The sequence below is a fragment of the Trichoplusia ni genome, chromosome 14, assembly GCF_003590095.1.
Source record: "Trichoplusia ni isolate ovarian cell line Hi5 chromosome 14, tn1, whole genome shotgun sequence".
Taxonomy (NCBI): Eukaryota; Metazoa; Arthropoda; class Insecta; order Lepidoptera; family Noctuidae; genus Trichoplusia; species Trichoplusia ni.
The window spans coordinates 9,627,565-9,642,881 of NC_039491.1; the positions used below are offsets into that span (position 1 = coordinate 9,627,565).

Sequence of the window (15,317 nt, forward strand, 5' to 3'; positions counted from 1 at the left end):
TAGTGCATATTTAATATTTCCCTTTGCATAAAATGCAAAATATTATCAAACTAAATGGAAACACTTTCCTATACGCGAACGCAAAAACAACAGTTATAGAACGGGAAAACCTCCAAAATCTGTTATACTGTTAAGTTTTCCAAATCCAATTCTTCTAAATGCCTCAGCGGAAATTTTTGTTCTATTTCCCTTCACAAAAACATTTTCACTAAAATTCGCTCTCAAATTCACGTATAGAACCGCCGCCCATTGCAGTTTCAAAGCGCGGCCTTTATAAATTAATTAAGCAACGCACTGGCCACACTCTGTTTGTGTGCCCACAAAGACTCATTGAGGTAAAACAATTGGTCTATTTTGTCCTCTCCGCCGCATGAACTATGTATGTTTCGTTCGAAGGATGGCCCACATTTATGCAGGGCCACGACAGCCACTGTATCGGCTGCCGTGCACGATCATATATTTTATCAAGTCTCGCGTTTTTGGTAGGGTAGACAGGGACAATGGATTTCCACAGTAACACTCGTTCTGATATACTTCTTGCATTTTTATACTTATAACATACATTCACTTGTAACAAGTATCCGCATTATGCACTATCGATTTGAAGTTAGGTATTGGTTATCTAAATAATGAAGTCTAGTTTTTTTTGCCTTTTTTTAAATCAAAAAAATAAAGTCTCCATTGAAATCGACGGAATACTATTAATAAATTATTTACAACGTTCAAAAACCTTCTTACCTTTTTAAGTCGAAAGAAAACATTTTTCACATGAAATTCCAAGAACAAAATATCTGTTTCTCGTGTGAGGATGTCAAGGTAGAGTAAGTAAAACACACAAAAGACAAATTCAATGAATCCATAAAACAATTGTTCACTGAATTCTATGAATACACGGCTTCTATCGACCTACAGATGTTGATAAAATGGAAATTAAAACATACATTCATACAAGATGTTAAAAATATAATTGTATTGCTCTTATTGTCAGAATACACATTGTATGTATTCCCTGGAAACAAGTAACATTTTATTAAAGTTACTGAATGGTGAAAAAATACGACACGAGGCCTATGAGTAACTTTACCCAAATTAATATAAGGAAATTTGACTACAGATTTCGCTTATTTTTCAGTAGAAAGTAAAAACTGTAACGGCAATTTAAGCAGCAACAACCAGTACAAAAAAAATATATCATTCAGAAAATTACTGTTTTTTTTTTATAATAACTATCGTGAGACTGATTCATTATTAAATGATGTAACGGTTTACTCACGCGTATTTATCGGGGTAGCCCGACTAGTTTCGGACCCAACCGGAGTCCTTAATCATGAGCAGACGCGGCGGGATCGCGAGTCGAACTAGTCGGGCTACCCCGATAAATACGCGTGAGTAAACCGTTACATCATTTAATAATAAATTACTGATTGTTTCTTGAAAATAATATAAACTGTAAACAATACCATTCAGCATATTTTTAACCTACTCTGGTTTTAAAAGTAACATAAACACGTATACCTCTCTAGCCACAAATCAAGAAGTCAGCAAACTCACAAAGAAATTGGAGCCAGAAATTACTTTACTCATTTACGCGAACAATAAAGAATTTTAAATCCTTGTTTTCGACTCCCCGAGTGGTAAATTATAAATAGGAAAGTGTAAGAAGAAATGAACTAATAAAATTTTAAATGAAGTAAAATGGGAACTAATTAAAATGCTTGAAAGTGCGGCGAACCGTGAAGAATTGGATTACATTAGGAATTCATCTGGTACGCTACTACTCATAAATTGTGTATTGGCATTAGCATACTGTGTGCTTTGTGAGGCTGTGTCCTAGCACGGAGCGTTGCGGTAAACCATGGCTTGCTATAAGCAGAACTGATGTGACTAAGAAAAATATTTTAGTATGTGTGAACAAATAGTTTTTAAGGTATAGGCTTACATTCTCGTAGTTTTTAATACGACAATTTTATACGTGCTCTCTGTGGAGAACTCAGAAAGAAAAACTTACAATCTATGAAAAAGTTACATCACACAAGCATAGATTTACGTTTGCATAAAAAAACCGTGCCTAAGGGTTCTGTGCTGTGTCCCAAAGGCTATAAACAGGACCCTATTACTGAGGCACCACACTCTGTTCGTGTTTCACCAGATATTGCTCACAAACTGTGATAGCAAGACAGTTGAAATTTTCACAGATCAAACTAATTTTGCTTTGCCGCAAACCTGAACTCGCACGTATCTGGTTTTTTGTTGATCGGTCATTTTAATACCGTTCAAATCAGTGTAAAATAAACTCCAACAAATCTATCCGTATTTATTATTAAGCCATCGCTTCGCCTAGCTTTCCTTTGCCAGTAGAGCAAAAGACTATGAAACAAACAGTAAATCATAGTGCATTGTTCAATATTTTATGTTGTATTAAGTGTGAATAACGAATGTTCGCTTGACAGTTCATTTGTTTTTACTTCATTAATTATTGAAAGGGTTATGGTGTTCGGAGTTATTAAGTTGATTGGAAATACTTTTAGTGGCCGAATGTCGATGAGAATGTTTCTGGTATTTATTTAAACGTGAATACTGAATGTGTTATTGTTTGTCTGTGGATGATTTTAATGGGGTGTATACTGTAGAAAGATCGCTCTAACCTTTTTTGGCCAAAAATGAAACGTTTATTGGCTGTAAATTATTTTACCAGATTGCCGTCTATTCCGTCCTTTTTTGTTACCGTTGTTGTCGAAAAATAAAACCGTAAAAAACAATAACCTAACAAAAGATTGAAACTATAACTGGTTTCCAACAAAAGATCTCCGGTGTGATAACAACTGTATAAAACAAAAACACATCCATAATATTATTCGGTTCTCCAGTAACGGCGAACAAATCCCGAATGATTAATTCTCATACATTAGTCGGTGAAGCCTTGTTCGTTCTGGGTAAAGCTATCAATCCGCTCATCCGCAAGCCACAAGGTCTAGACGAGATTAAGGCATCTGTCCACGTAATCCTCCGGCATTCAAAACAAGACCACATCATTAGGTTGTTTACTTCTTACTTGAGTTGAATTCTGGAGGCCTATAGTTACGTATCAATGTTGTTATTGCAGTTGTAAAAGCGTGACAGCGCCATAACACCGCGGAATGGGGCTTCTCTCTTTGAAAATTGTGTTACTTAAAGAGATGGCTAGGCTGGCATGCGAAAAGTTAGGAAAATAATTAAATAAAAAAAATTAGGATGAATTATAATTGGTTCTGAATGTGTTAATGTACACTGACTTAAATTTTGCAACGGCTTACTCAAGCATATTTATCAGGATCGCCCGACTAGTTTCTGATGGCGACGGACTCATCAGTTTGGCTAGCGATCCCACGGCTGCGTTACTCATCGTTGCAAAATTTAAATAAGAACCAAAAATATATTTAGACAAACATCAAATAATTAGTATCGTGTTGTAAAATAAACTCAAAGAACTTAAAAAATCATCTCGTCCGTAATAATAAAACAAGATCGAATTCAAATACCAATTCACTAGCTAAACAAGTTGTTCCTAAAAAACATTTCCACATTTCGAAAATAGTTCGCAACTAAATATTCTACCCAAAATCCGAATTCCCTCCTCACATATAATATTCGCAAGCAATCAATCAGCTACTGACAAGCCGCAACATTTCACATCGACCCCAACTCAAATTAATACGACACACCACACTAAATTATTTATTCGTTCGAACCCGAACCAATATTGGTGTGATATTAAGAAAACAATCGTTCATTCTGTACAGTAATCACGCACGGGTATTCCCAACACGCAACAAACAATTCTAACGGAAAATACATTTCAATTCTTTATTGAATCCCTGTTCCCTTCCCTTAAGTTAACTCTCTTGGGTTTTAGTTTGGCCATCGGTTATAGTGTGCGCTGGGTGTAGCACGGTGCTAGATGGAAAGCAAGCGTGCTGTGTCGTGTCCTTTAAAGCAAGGGTTAGATGGCATTTATTTTGTGGTCTCGCATGTAGTTCAAATTTTTTGTCGTTTTTCAAAAGAGAAATAGATAAGTGTATTGTCTATCAGTACATATCACTAACTAGCTATTGCTTGCGACTTCCTCCGCCATGTTACGCAAAATATAAGTTAGAAATTTATAAAATTGAATTAATTGTTTTAAAGTTCAAGTGTCTTCTCCCCGTTCTGTATCATTCTTCAATACTGCTCATCTATTGCTGATAGTGCGATGGTATTTATCTAGTCTATAAACTCTCTCAGTAAATGGGCTATCTAACACTGAAACAATATTTCAAATCAAGCCAGCAGCACCAACAGCGCCTTCAAATAAACTCGTCATCTTTATAACTTTAGTAGAGATAAAAATAATTGTTATTTATTCGCATAAATCTCAAACATTCAGTTTCCTAGAGTACACAAAAGCACACAACGGCCAAATGAATGATCTTCCATTAAAGTGTGGGTATTGAGAGCTACGTTAATTCCGATCTGTACGTCAATATTGTGCTTGCAGAAAATATTAGTTACAAAACCGATAAAAACTGTTTTTTCTGTTTACCCTGCTCTGTATAAAGTCGGGTTCCTAGAGTGAAATGCCGGCGATTTTAGTATTCCCACCAGTTTAATCCTCTTTTCACGTAGAATCGCTCCTAGGCTCAATTTTTTCTCTTTTCAAACCTAAATTTGCGAACTCGCTGCTGTCCGTCGATACTGATGTTTACTTATCGTTATTATTTGGATAAGCTAGGTAAAGAGTATCTGGTTTTATTAACTATCGATCATATTTGGTATGGAAAAATTTAATTTATCTGTATCATTGTTTCGATTTTTTTCTTCTAAAATGATGTTCTACTTTTTTGGAGTACAGCTTTTAATGTATTTGTTCCTTGTGTCGCGGAGGGTTTTACAAACATTTAAGTCGCATGCACAATTCACAAAAATGCTTGTACTACGCGGCGACCGAACCCACGAAACGTCACTCACAGTAGGTTTGGCGTAGTGACCAAGACTACCGGTTATCCTTGCAGTTAGGGTTACTCATTATTACAGGGTATATTATTTATTCACTATAATTTCACTTAAAAATAACGTTATGACATTAACTAGTCCTCCTTTCATACTTATAACAGGTCATATTGCAGCTTACACGACATCTAGTGACCAAATATGTCGTAAGCTATAGTTTTCATTACATTTCACGGTAAATGATTTTTAACATTTTCCATTGCTATGAGCGTTTACAATTAACCCCGTTCCACTCGCCACCAGCTTGAACCATGCTCCCCAATTTATCCTCACGAGGCAAACAAGAATTTTCACTGATTGCGAATGTTTGACCACTGTTTGTACCGACAACATATCACACGTTTAATACAGTTCGCGTGTATTGTGAATGTATTTGTATGCAAGTACATAATATAAATACACATTCGTTATAAAATAATCATAATATTGTACATGTTTGATTCTAGTTTTACCGCCGCGTCGTCTACAGAAATGCATTTAGAATTTATTTTGTTTTTAAACGACAGCCGCACTATAGGATTTAATTTTAGTGTCGCGTGGGTTTTGATAAACATTCAAGTCACATGCACAAGACACCCAAATATTTGTTGGTAACATAAATGCTTGTCCTACATGGGGATCCAACCCACGACACATTAAGCACAGTGGGTTCAGCGTGGTGACCTAAACCACTTTGACATCCGTGCAATCAATTGAAATACGGAAGTTTATTTAGGAACACAAGCTAAATTTTGCTCTATTAGTAAAACATTTGTATGATCAACATGATATAAGTCTATTCCAAGTCTAGATTTTCATTGCGTTTATGAAACACCCCGATACAATCGTAATATTACCTAGTGAGGAGAAAAAAGCTCCATAAATCGCGAGAGCAGCGGAAATATAAAAACATTCTTCGTTATACTTAATGACCTTTTTTCCCGTCCATACATACTAACGAACCGATTTCCAAACGACATATGTATGTGAGGGTTCATTAATGCACGGAAAAATGAGGAACAACGATCGTTTGTACTTCAAACACCGACATCCGCCATTTTGTTTCTAAACCATCGAAGCACACTGGCGCAATCCGTTATCGAATTAACTTAACCTTTTTGGTGTTTTTTTTTTGTATTCAAATTATTGTTTGTCTTCCTTTTTTAAATACGAATGTAAAGCAGTTTTTTCTACATCGTTTTTTTTCAGGGTTTTTCACGTCGTACACAGGGTGTCCGGAAAAGGAGTGACGACCTTTTGCCCAGTGATAGAGAACACAGAGGTAACCGAGGCACCTCAATATTGTACTCATACTTAAGATACATGAATGATATTTTTTGTAAAAGAGTTAAAAGTTGGGTCTTTCGTAATCGTTTCTCGTAAAATAAACTAATTTACATAATATTATTAATTAAAAAGCAAATTACATAATATTATTAATTATTAATCAAATCTCTGTCAGACCAACAGATCAAATCAATTTGTACTGCAAAATCAAAACTAGATCGAAAAGTGATTTTAACAACAGCTCAATTTAGGTCTGCGTACTTAACAGAAGTAGCATGCATATTAATAAACCGGGCCTTTTAAATAATGACCAATCGGACGCCGAGTTGCCCACTCACATACAATCGCGTAAATTAATGTTATAAAATATTCATTGCTTGTTACACTTGTAATGGATTTAAATGTGTAAGTTTTGCTCTTTCAGTGATAATTATATATGTGTAGAAAGATTTTGACAAGAATACATCCGATTTTTACAAACTAGACATTCAGAAAAAAAACCTGTTATTGGATTTGTCACTTGCAAACATATAAGTGACTTGATTAGTTTCGAGCCTACTTAAATGTATAAATGTTTCTAGGCAGTTTAAAATTAGATACGTTACATTTTAGTGGTACACCGATTAAAAAATAAATTCAATATATAATTTTAAGAAGTTATTAAAAAAAACTGGCAATTAATTCGAAAATATTTCATTAGAACAGACAATTCACCAAATTATTTTCTAACTTACTCATCATTCTAGAGTATTCTAGATCTACATTATAAGTAGCCTCTTAGACAAAAACCACACAACGTAGTGACAAATTCACAAACCGCACGAAATACAGCTCATTCGCAATGCAACACGTGTGCAGCAACGTGCTACGTAACGCGTACACAAACGTGTTACAATATACGCCGTGTAAACTCGCAACCGTATGGTTACGAACATTCCTTGTTAAACTTGCTATATATTATGTAGCACTCGATCTTTTAGTGGGCAGATTAGATGGGCAGTAGAGACTAAAAAGAAGATGGCTGAATTTATAATCCGATCAAGTGCGAATTGGACTCGCGACGAAGAGGACTCCGTTTAAAAAGGTTAAAGAAAAAACAATTGTACCAACTGTTGCTAACCCCTATGTTTATATTGTTATAGCGGCAATAGAAATATAACATCTGTGAAAATTTTAACATTCTAACTATCACGATTAATGAAAGAGCCTGGTGAGCTCTAGTAATTTGGTTCCATTATAACCATCATGAAGAAGATATTTCTATATGTAGCTTTTTCTCGAGGTCCAAGCCCATGTTGTTATTGGTATTTTTTTGAACGAAAACCATGGGAAAAGCTCACGGTACCATTACATTTTATAAACATAAAAGGAATAGTAATCTCCCAAAACACGACATAAATCTTTTATAAATACGATCACCATTAAAACGTTTATAAATAATTATTCATCCGAGGCCTAAACGATTCAAATCGATGGGAATTACGACGACAAATGAAAAATTCAGGAGATCATGCGGTGGCAGCTTTATCTAAACGTCACGAACAGCCCGCATTGCCAATTGAAAACAGATAAGAGCGATAAAAACTCTGGCCGTGATCGACATTCAACATGAATAACACCCAAAAAAGAATATCGGAAAATTACTTTTGTAACGTACCTTTGAAATTAAATTAGACACTGCCAAAACCAAAGGTATCATCAATTTAGATGAAAACATGTAAATTATTAAAAATGAAAGATGAGAAAGCTTGATATCTGAAAAAATACTAGATCATAATTCTAATTTAGACAAGATCATTCACAAGACGTCACTACTACAAAACTTTTGACACCAATCTCAAGTTATGTCCAAGAATACCAAGAATACCTCAAACGCATTTACTAATTATATACACCTCACGCAAAGCAAGTACAATCTCGTCATTCAGACAATATTTCCCAGTGTCCTTAATACACGAGCCATTCGTTCGACAACAATTCAATTAGTCGGCAATTGGGCGCTAGAGGGCGCACTGAGCTCAACGAGGCTCGACCTGACAAAATACAACGAATAATGAAGACGGATTACACAAAAACAAGTGGAGAAGAAGAAACGGTAATAAAAATGGACCGAAAGATGTTTGGAGAGCCATCAGCCATATAACACAAGTGTTTGACGTCAAAATAGAAAGCACATTAGAATTTGTATTTGGCTTGGTGAGTGCGTTTTTCGAGCGCTCCATTTAAATTGTTCTATAGGTTTAACCCTTGAGAAAGCTGTTGATTCGCGGTAAATTTCACCACTAAAAGAATTTGCGTTGGCGGTAAAAAAGGTTTGAGAATGGATTTGCTAGAAAAATATTTTTTCTAACACATTCATTCGTTCGTTTTAGTTACGAACTGATCTAAACTGTTGGAAATATAAATGTAATTAACTTGTGATTCAGAGCATATCCAAAGCAGATTTTCTCTCAAGTACTAAGACGTAGACTTCAGACATTATACAAAACATTAAAAACCTAGCAATAGACTTTCCAATTTAAGAAGCGAAACAAATCAAGGCGCAAACCAAGTTTCATGCCTTCCAAGACCTATTAAAGTGTAGCAAAAAATATCAGGCACGTTACAAGGCGCCGGCAGCTCACCGTGAAATTGCAGGCGGTCCCTAGAGGGCGCCACCCGCCACGTCTTTTTCCATGCCAAGAGGTGTCCAACAAACCTTTATTCATTTCACTTCCCCCCTGAGAACCGAGTTTGGGGATGTGATTCATTTTGCTATACGTGAGTCTTATCTTTTATTCTTCAGGAAGCTAGATTTGAGAATATAGTACTCGTGTGTCTTTCGTTTCTGGACGGAAAGTCATGGGTGTAATTTATCTTTGAGTTGGCATTGCCTTTTTAATTGGTAAATGATTTGAAAATTTATTTTTTATCTTCCCGTAGCTACCCATAATTTGAATTCTCTTTCATATATTTAAGCCTAATATGAATGCATCGTCAATATGTTTACTCTAAAAATATTACACAAAATTGTATAGAGAATTTAATATAACACAAATTTAAAAAACAAAAAACAACCTTTCATTATTACTACGGCAAACAAATTCCTACATTTTCCTGTCTGAAAATATCTCATTAGAATACAATGTGAAAACATAATAAAATTCATTACAACTTAATCGTATATTATATTGAATGTAACAAAACAAAGTCAGCGTGCTGTATAACAAACGCAAATTAAAAATGTCTTTCTGTTCCTTGAAGTATTTAATATTATTTTCTGCGTCCGTTTTATATTCGCTACTAATGTAGGAAGCGGACAGTTCTGAATATTTTGATGTAATTATCTTCAAAGCTTGTGTAATGCGAATATTAAAATAACTATGCAGATAAATTACGACGTTGTGAATTGTTTGTCTTATATTACTTGAGTATAATAAATAGAGTTTATTGTTAAATCTGTAAAAAGGATTTTAGTGTCGGAAAAATCACGGTACCTACCTAAGCATAATGTTTCTTAACTTTTAATATACCCAAAAAGAAACATTTAATTCTCGTAAATAGATTTTTGTATCTAAAAACAGTTATGCATTCAAGCTTGTCGTATTTTATCTACAAAACTGTGCCTTCTTTCTCATTCTTTATTCTCTTATTAACCATGACAATTCATATACTCGGCTAATCCTTAAGCCAATAACTTTTTGTTGTTGTACAGGCATGTTACGAGGGCATCGGGTACCGATAGCACCTACGCCGGATATGAGGCACATATCCACAAATCCGCGATAAAACATGCCACTGAACAGTGAACAGGCACTGAACTACAATGACACTAATTGGCTTTGTTCGCGATAGCAGAAATTTGAGGGCAAAGGAGTTCGGAACTCGCTAAAATATTTGCAGTTAATGCTTCTTTGGATTAGAACTAGGAGCCAGTGGCTGGCAACGGGAGCAGTTGGAAGACAGAATTGCAACTGTTTGTCAACTAAAATGAAACTTTCTTTAAAAAACCTTTTTTTGTTTTCTTTCATATGGTTGATGTACAACCTGGTATCATAGGAGATGTTAAATGCCCGTAAACCTCTGTTGTGTCTTAAAATAATTTTCGGACATTCACAGATGAGCCTATTTCCTCTGATATTAACCTTCGCGATTTTAATAAATGACTTCATTATTTTGATGGGATATTAGTGCGTGCCGGGATTAGTACCTACGAACTTTAGTGCCTACGTGCACTACGCTATGACAGCCAAAACTTTTTAATGACACGTAGCTGACAAAACAGTTTTAATTTAGTGGAAAAACAGTTGCAAGACCGCTTCGCAACTCTTTTGTTGCCGGTGAACGCTGATTTTAAGTGGGTTTAGTTAGCTGCTTTATTTGGTACTTAACTGGGAACGTGAGCTAACGATATTGTCGGTAACTGTTAGCTGTTAGCTAAGCTTTGGAACTCGAATCAGAGTTAAGTAGAGTATGGGTTGCGTTGACTAGAGCGTTGCGGTGATGGTTGGACAATCTGATTAGAGATAGGTATCGTTTTGTTGAATATTATGCAGATTATGGCATAAAATTATAAAAGAGATAAGTGCGAGTTGGACTCTCGAAACTGGGATCGGTACAAATAGGCTGAAAAAAAATATTGAAATAATTTCTTCCACAAAAACAAACTTAAACTCCTTAATGGTTACTTAAGTATTTCGTACCTAAATCGATAATAACGCATCTAGTAAGTAGCTACCAACACCTCTTTATTCCGTAGATACGTCCTTAAAAACAAAACACAATTGTTTACAAAAACTATCAGAATCAATTTTCTCCTCACAGCCACTTTAAGAAAATGCATCTTGAGAAAGACTTCGAAAGGACGACGTTTTTTACTGTTATCGATACATTACATGTTTAACACTGAAACATTTTCCTACGTCGGTACAAACAGGTCTCCGAGGGTGCATCGTACGTGATGTATTGCGATAGCTTACGAAACAAGCTAATACCATCGAAGATTCTACACAATTCCCAAGTCTGCACGTGTTATATTCATGTTACAATTTTCAAGAATATCCATAACGTGATATCTTTATATTTTTACATCTGTTAAACAAAATAATCAAAGATAGAATACAAAACGTATTTTTTTGCCAAACACGCAAAATAACATCCAATTTCATTATTAAACTAAATTTGACAAAATATCTTAATGAAGTGTTCTCAAAAAACGACATTATTAAAAAAACTAAAAACTCCAAACACCTTTATCAAGAATCACCAAAACGCCGGCTAAATTTTAAACGAGCCACTCCATCAGCGAAATTAATTTCACAAAAACAATTTAAGTGTCCGCGATAAATTATTGAGCTTTGAGCTAGTAATAATGTAACGTGAGACCCGCCTTATAAATAACGATGCTGAGACGAACAGAAGCGTTCTTCGTAAATACATTGCAACTACGCAACGCAAAATACTTGATTATTCTAAATCCACGCGACAGAGCATCCACCTCACAACAGCTTCACAATAACGTCCACTGCAATGCAAATTGCTAGAATAATACTTAAATTGAAATATTTCCCGGAAACAAACAGTAAATATTGGACTCTAACACAAGTGTATAAGGATTAAAATGATATATGAGTGTGCAATTGAAAACGTTGGCATCATATTATTTGATGAGTGGGGAATGAGTGTCCTGAATAAATTTGCAAGTGGTTTACACGATATGGAAAGGTATGCTTTTAATGGTGCTTCCTTGTTTTAAATTAGTAGCTCGGACACCAGTCTGTAATGGAGGCTCGCTGAAGAATTAGCACTTTGAACTCCTGATGGATTTTGTTTCACTTTAAGTGCGTTCCCTAATGTTATGCAGTACATGTTCATTACTAAAACGTATTCCCTAAAATAAGGGTCGCATAAGTGCAAGGCAAAGGTAAGGTAATTGTTTTCCGTGTGTGACATACACAATCATAACTCATAGTCTTTTCCATCGCATGAATTTTGGTTTAAATAATTTTTAATTTTCTGTATCCATGCCAGGATACGAATAAATACGACATTATTTTTGTCCCTCTATTTATTTTGTCGGTTCTTAAGCCCTGAAGCCGTCCAACATGTTTTCCCTAAACATGCCATGCTATAGATACGAAAAATACGTCATGAATATCACATTCATGATACTATTACCTTCTAAAATTTCGTCCGAAACCTAAACCTGAACACAAGAAGACAGCATTCAATCGCTCAACTACAAAGGCAGCTTCAGTGCCTACATTGTTCGAAACACATCAAAGCATTAGGGTTCGGCACAAAGCTGTCTTTCAATCGGGTCGATAGTCAGTTAAGCCAATTAATGCATTACTGTGGAACACTAACGAACGGGCTGTGGTTACACCTAACCGCTCCGATCATTCAAATAGTGTTTTGACTATATTTTTGATCCATTTTCGTAGGGAAATATCGTCCTTGCTGTATAACATTTGGGGATGTGGGATTTTTCGTAGCATACCCAATCAGAAGTCAGTAGTGATCGTGGGCAAAATTTGTATTCCCACAACACATGGCACTACTTTTTCTATCTCTAAGAATTAACTCTTTGTACTGAGGATTTATTAAAACCGAAAAAAAATCCTCCGAAAACGGAAAGGCAATTCAACTTTAAGATGTTCTCAAATATTTAGAATGACATACTTGCAGCGTACGATTAAGCGGAAATTAAATCAATTAAATTGGATATAACCAAAATTTACTTAAGAAAATATGAAGCCAACGCAATAATTGATACAACAAATCTTCACACTGAGAGCGACAATACGATGTTTGCGTTATACCGAGCAGAAAATTTACAACAAAATGTAATTACCGTAATCTTTTCAGAAGTAGAATTTTGTTGAGCTGCGTAATGAGGAAAACTAGTTATATTTTATGGAGTAAAATGGAATATCATACATATCTTTAGGATATCGCAGGAGCCAGATTCCTCTTGATTCAACAGTTTCTTTTTTACGCTAAACCCCCGATGCTCAAAGAGGGTTTGAATAAGTTTGTCATGTCTGTCTGTCTGTCGTATGGCTACCGAACGGATTGAGTGATTTCAATTTAAGTTTTGTATTAAAAGTGAATGATGTGCGAGTGTTCTTAGATATGATTGATAAAAATCACTCGAGCCATGTAAATGTTCTAGGGACTAAAGTTTTTACTGTTGGTGATGTTTTTATTATTATCATAAGAAGGACAATACAATAATACAAATGGTATATATGTTCTTGTTGACAAGTGATAAGTGTTAGCTCAATAGCTAAGCTTATAGAGAAAATATTCTCACCGCCAAGTCACAGAAAGCCTACACCATTTCAAGCTCCCATAATCTGTAACAAAATAAAACTTCACAAATACGCGTGCACCCTTTGTGTGTACTACGGACCTGTTTAAGCAAGGATTATGACGTAGCGTAGCGGCGTAGGTGCCGTAATACCCAAGAGTGGCGTAAGTTTGACAAATCCCGAATGCTTCCCTTTGGGTACAAGCAGGTATGCTGTTAACGAGATATAAATGCTAATTACTAAAATGATTTTTAGTCACGTTCGTTGGATGAAGCGGGAGCACAAACTGTTTCCGTTTGTTTGTTTTCTTCGTGATTATTTGAAGTGGTTTCGAGTAAATTTAATATTACTTTATTCGAAAATTGCTCTCTTTTCTACGTGTTTTTACTATTTCGATTATTTTTCTGAGTTTGAGGTTCGGTAAATGGATAACAAAATTATCGAGATATTTGGAACGGACTATCATACGCGTAGGATTCATCCAAATAGCATAAAATATATTTATTATTACTTAAGCGAATAGAGATAATTTTTATTACCGAGGCACCGATGTCTGTCCGTCTGTCACCCGGCTGTACCTGAATGTCATCCAGCCCATTTAGAATTTTTGTACGGAACTCCTTGCTTACATACGTTTTTGAGTTTAACTAAACTGTTTTGTTAATGTTGCGCAAAACAAAATATAGTTCAGTAAACTGGATCTTGGTTATAATTTTAAAGCCTTTTTCATTGGCCTTTGAAGCTAACTAGAAATGTTATAGCATAAGGTATACATAATTCACATCTGCTCTCAATATAAACCTATCATCTGACCAGCCAAGACAAGCAAGGAGATTGTATCTATGGTCGTCGCATGAAAGCGTGTCGACTGTGTCAAGCGAGAGGCGAGCAAAGAGTGTGTTGTGTAGTGTTGTGCTTCCAATATCCGGTTTGTCAGTCCACACGACTAGACGTCAAGCGTCGTGTCGCAACACTAGGAATATGGAATAACGTGTGGTGTTGCCAGCCTATACTGAAATGTGGGGTAATTAGAAATATTTTATTAAGGAGAATATTGCTTTAGAATGTTTTTTGGTACCTAGAACTTTTAAAATAATTTTTGTCAGAAATTGTTACAATGTTCATTAATATATGGAATTCTCAGCTGAACGAATAAAACGTTTTTTTTTTGTTTCAAAATTAAAAAAGTAAGATGCTTAAACAAAGTAAGATCCAACGTAAGTAACAGTATTAAAAAAATAGTTCAATTTTTAATATTCGCTCTGGCAACCCAGTAAGACGAGCGAATCGGAACCGCTCTGTGACAACAAACAACACAATTGTCCGCGAGTGTGTGATACCGTGAACCTGCTGCTGACATTTATATGCAGACCGAAGATATCATGAGAAATGCTATGACATCATACTTTATTAAATGATGCAAATAACTGCTCATGATTAAGAACTCAGGTTGGGTCCGAAACTAGTCGGGCATTCGAGTCAACCAAGTAAACCGTTGCATCATTTAATAATGAATCAGTCTCACGATAGTTCATGCTTTGGTTAGGGATCCGCGGGTATACTGAGGGTAAAAACAGAACCGTATTACTAAAGTCCCGCTGTTTGTTAGACCGATAACAGGATGTATCTCATGAACGGTGATAACTACACAGTTGACTTTTTTACAGATGGTGTATTTCTGCAGCCGCTATAAAAATACTAGTAAATAAGTTTATGACCTGGTTTAATATATAG

At 35.4% G+C, this 15,317-nt stretch overlaps 1 long non-coding RNA gene across 1 annotated transcript in view; it reads right to left on the reverse strand.

The window, feature by feature from the left end:
- The window catches only part of LOC113500456, a 64,960-nt gene extending 49,932 nt beyond the window's left edge, over positions 1-15,028 (reverse strand). Inside the window, exon 1 of the long non-coding RNA XR_003401205.1 lies at positions 13,586-15,028. This is a non-coding gene — a long non-coding RNA (uncharacterized LOC113500456). The remainder of the gene's footprint in view (positions 1-13,585) is intronic.
- Positions 15,029-15,317: the final 289 nt, after the last annotated feature.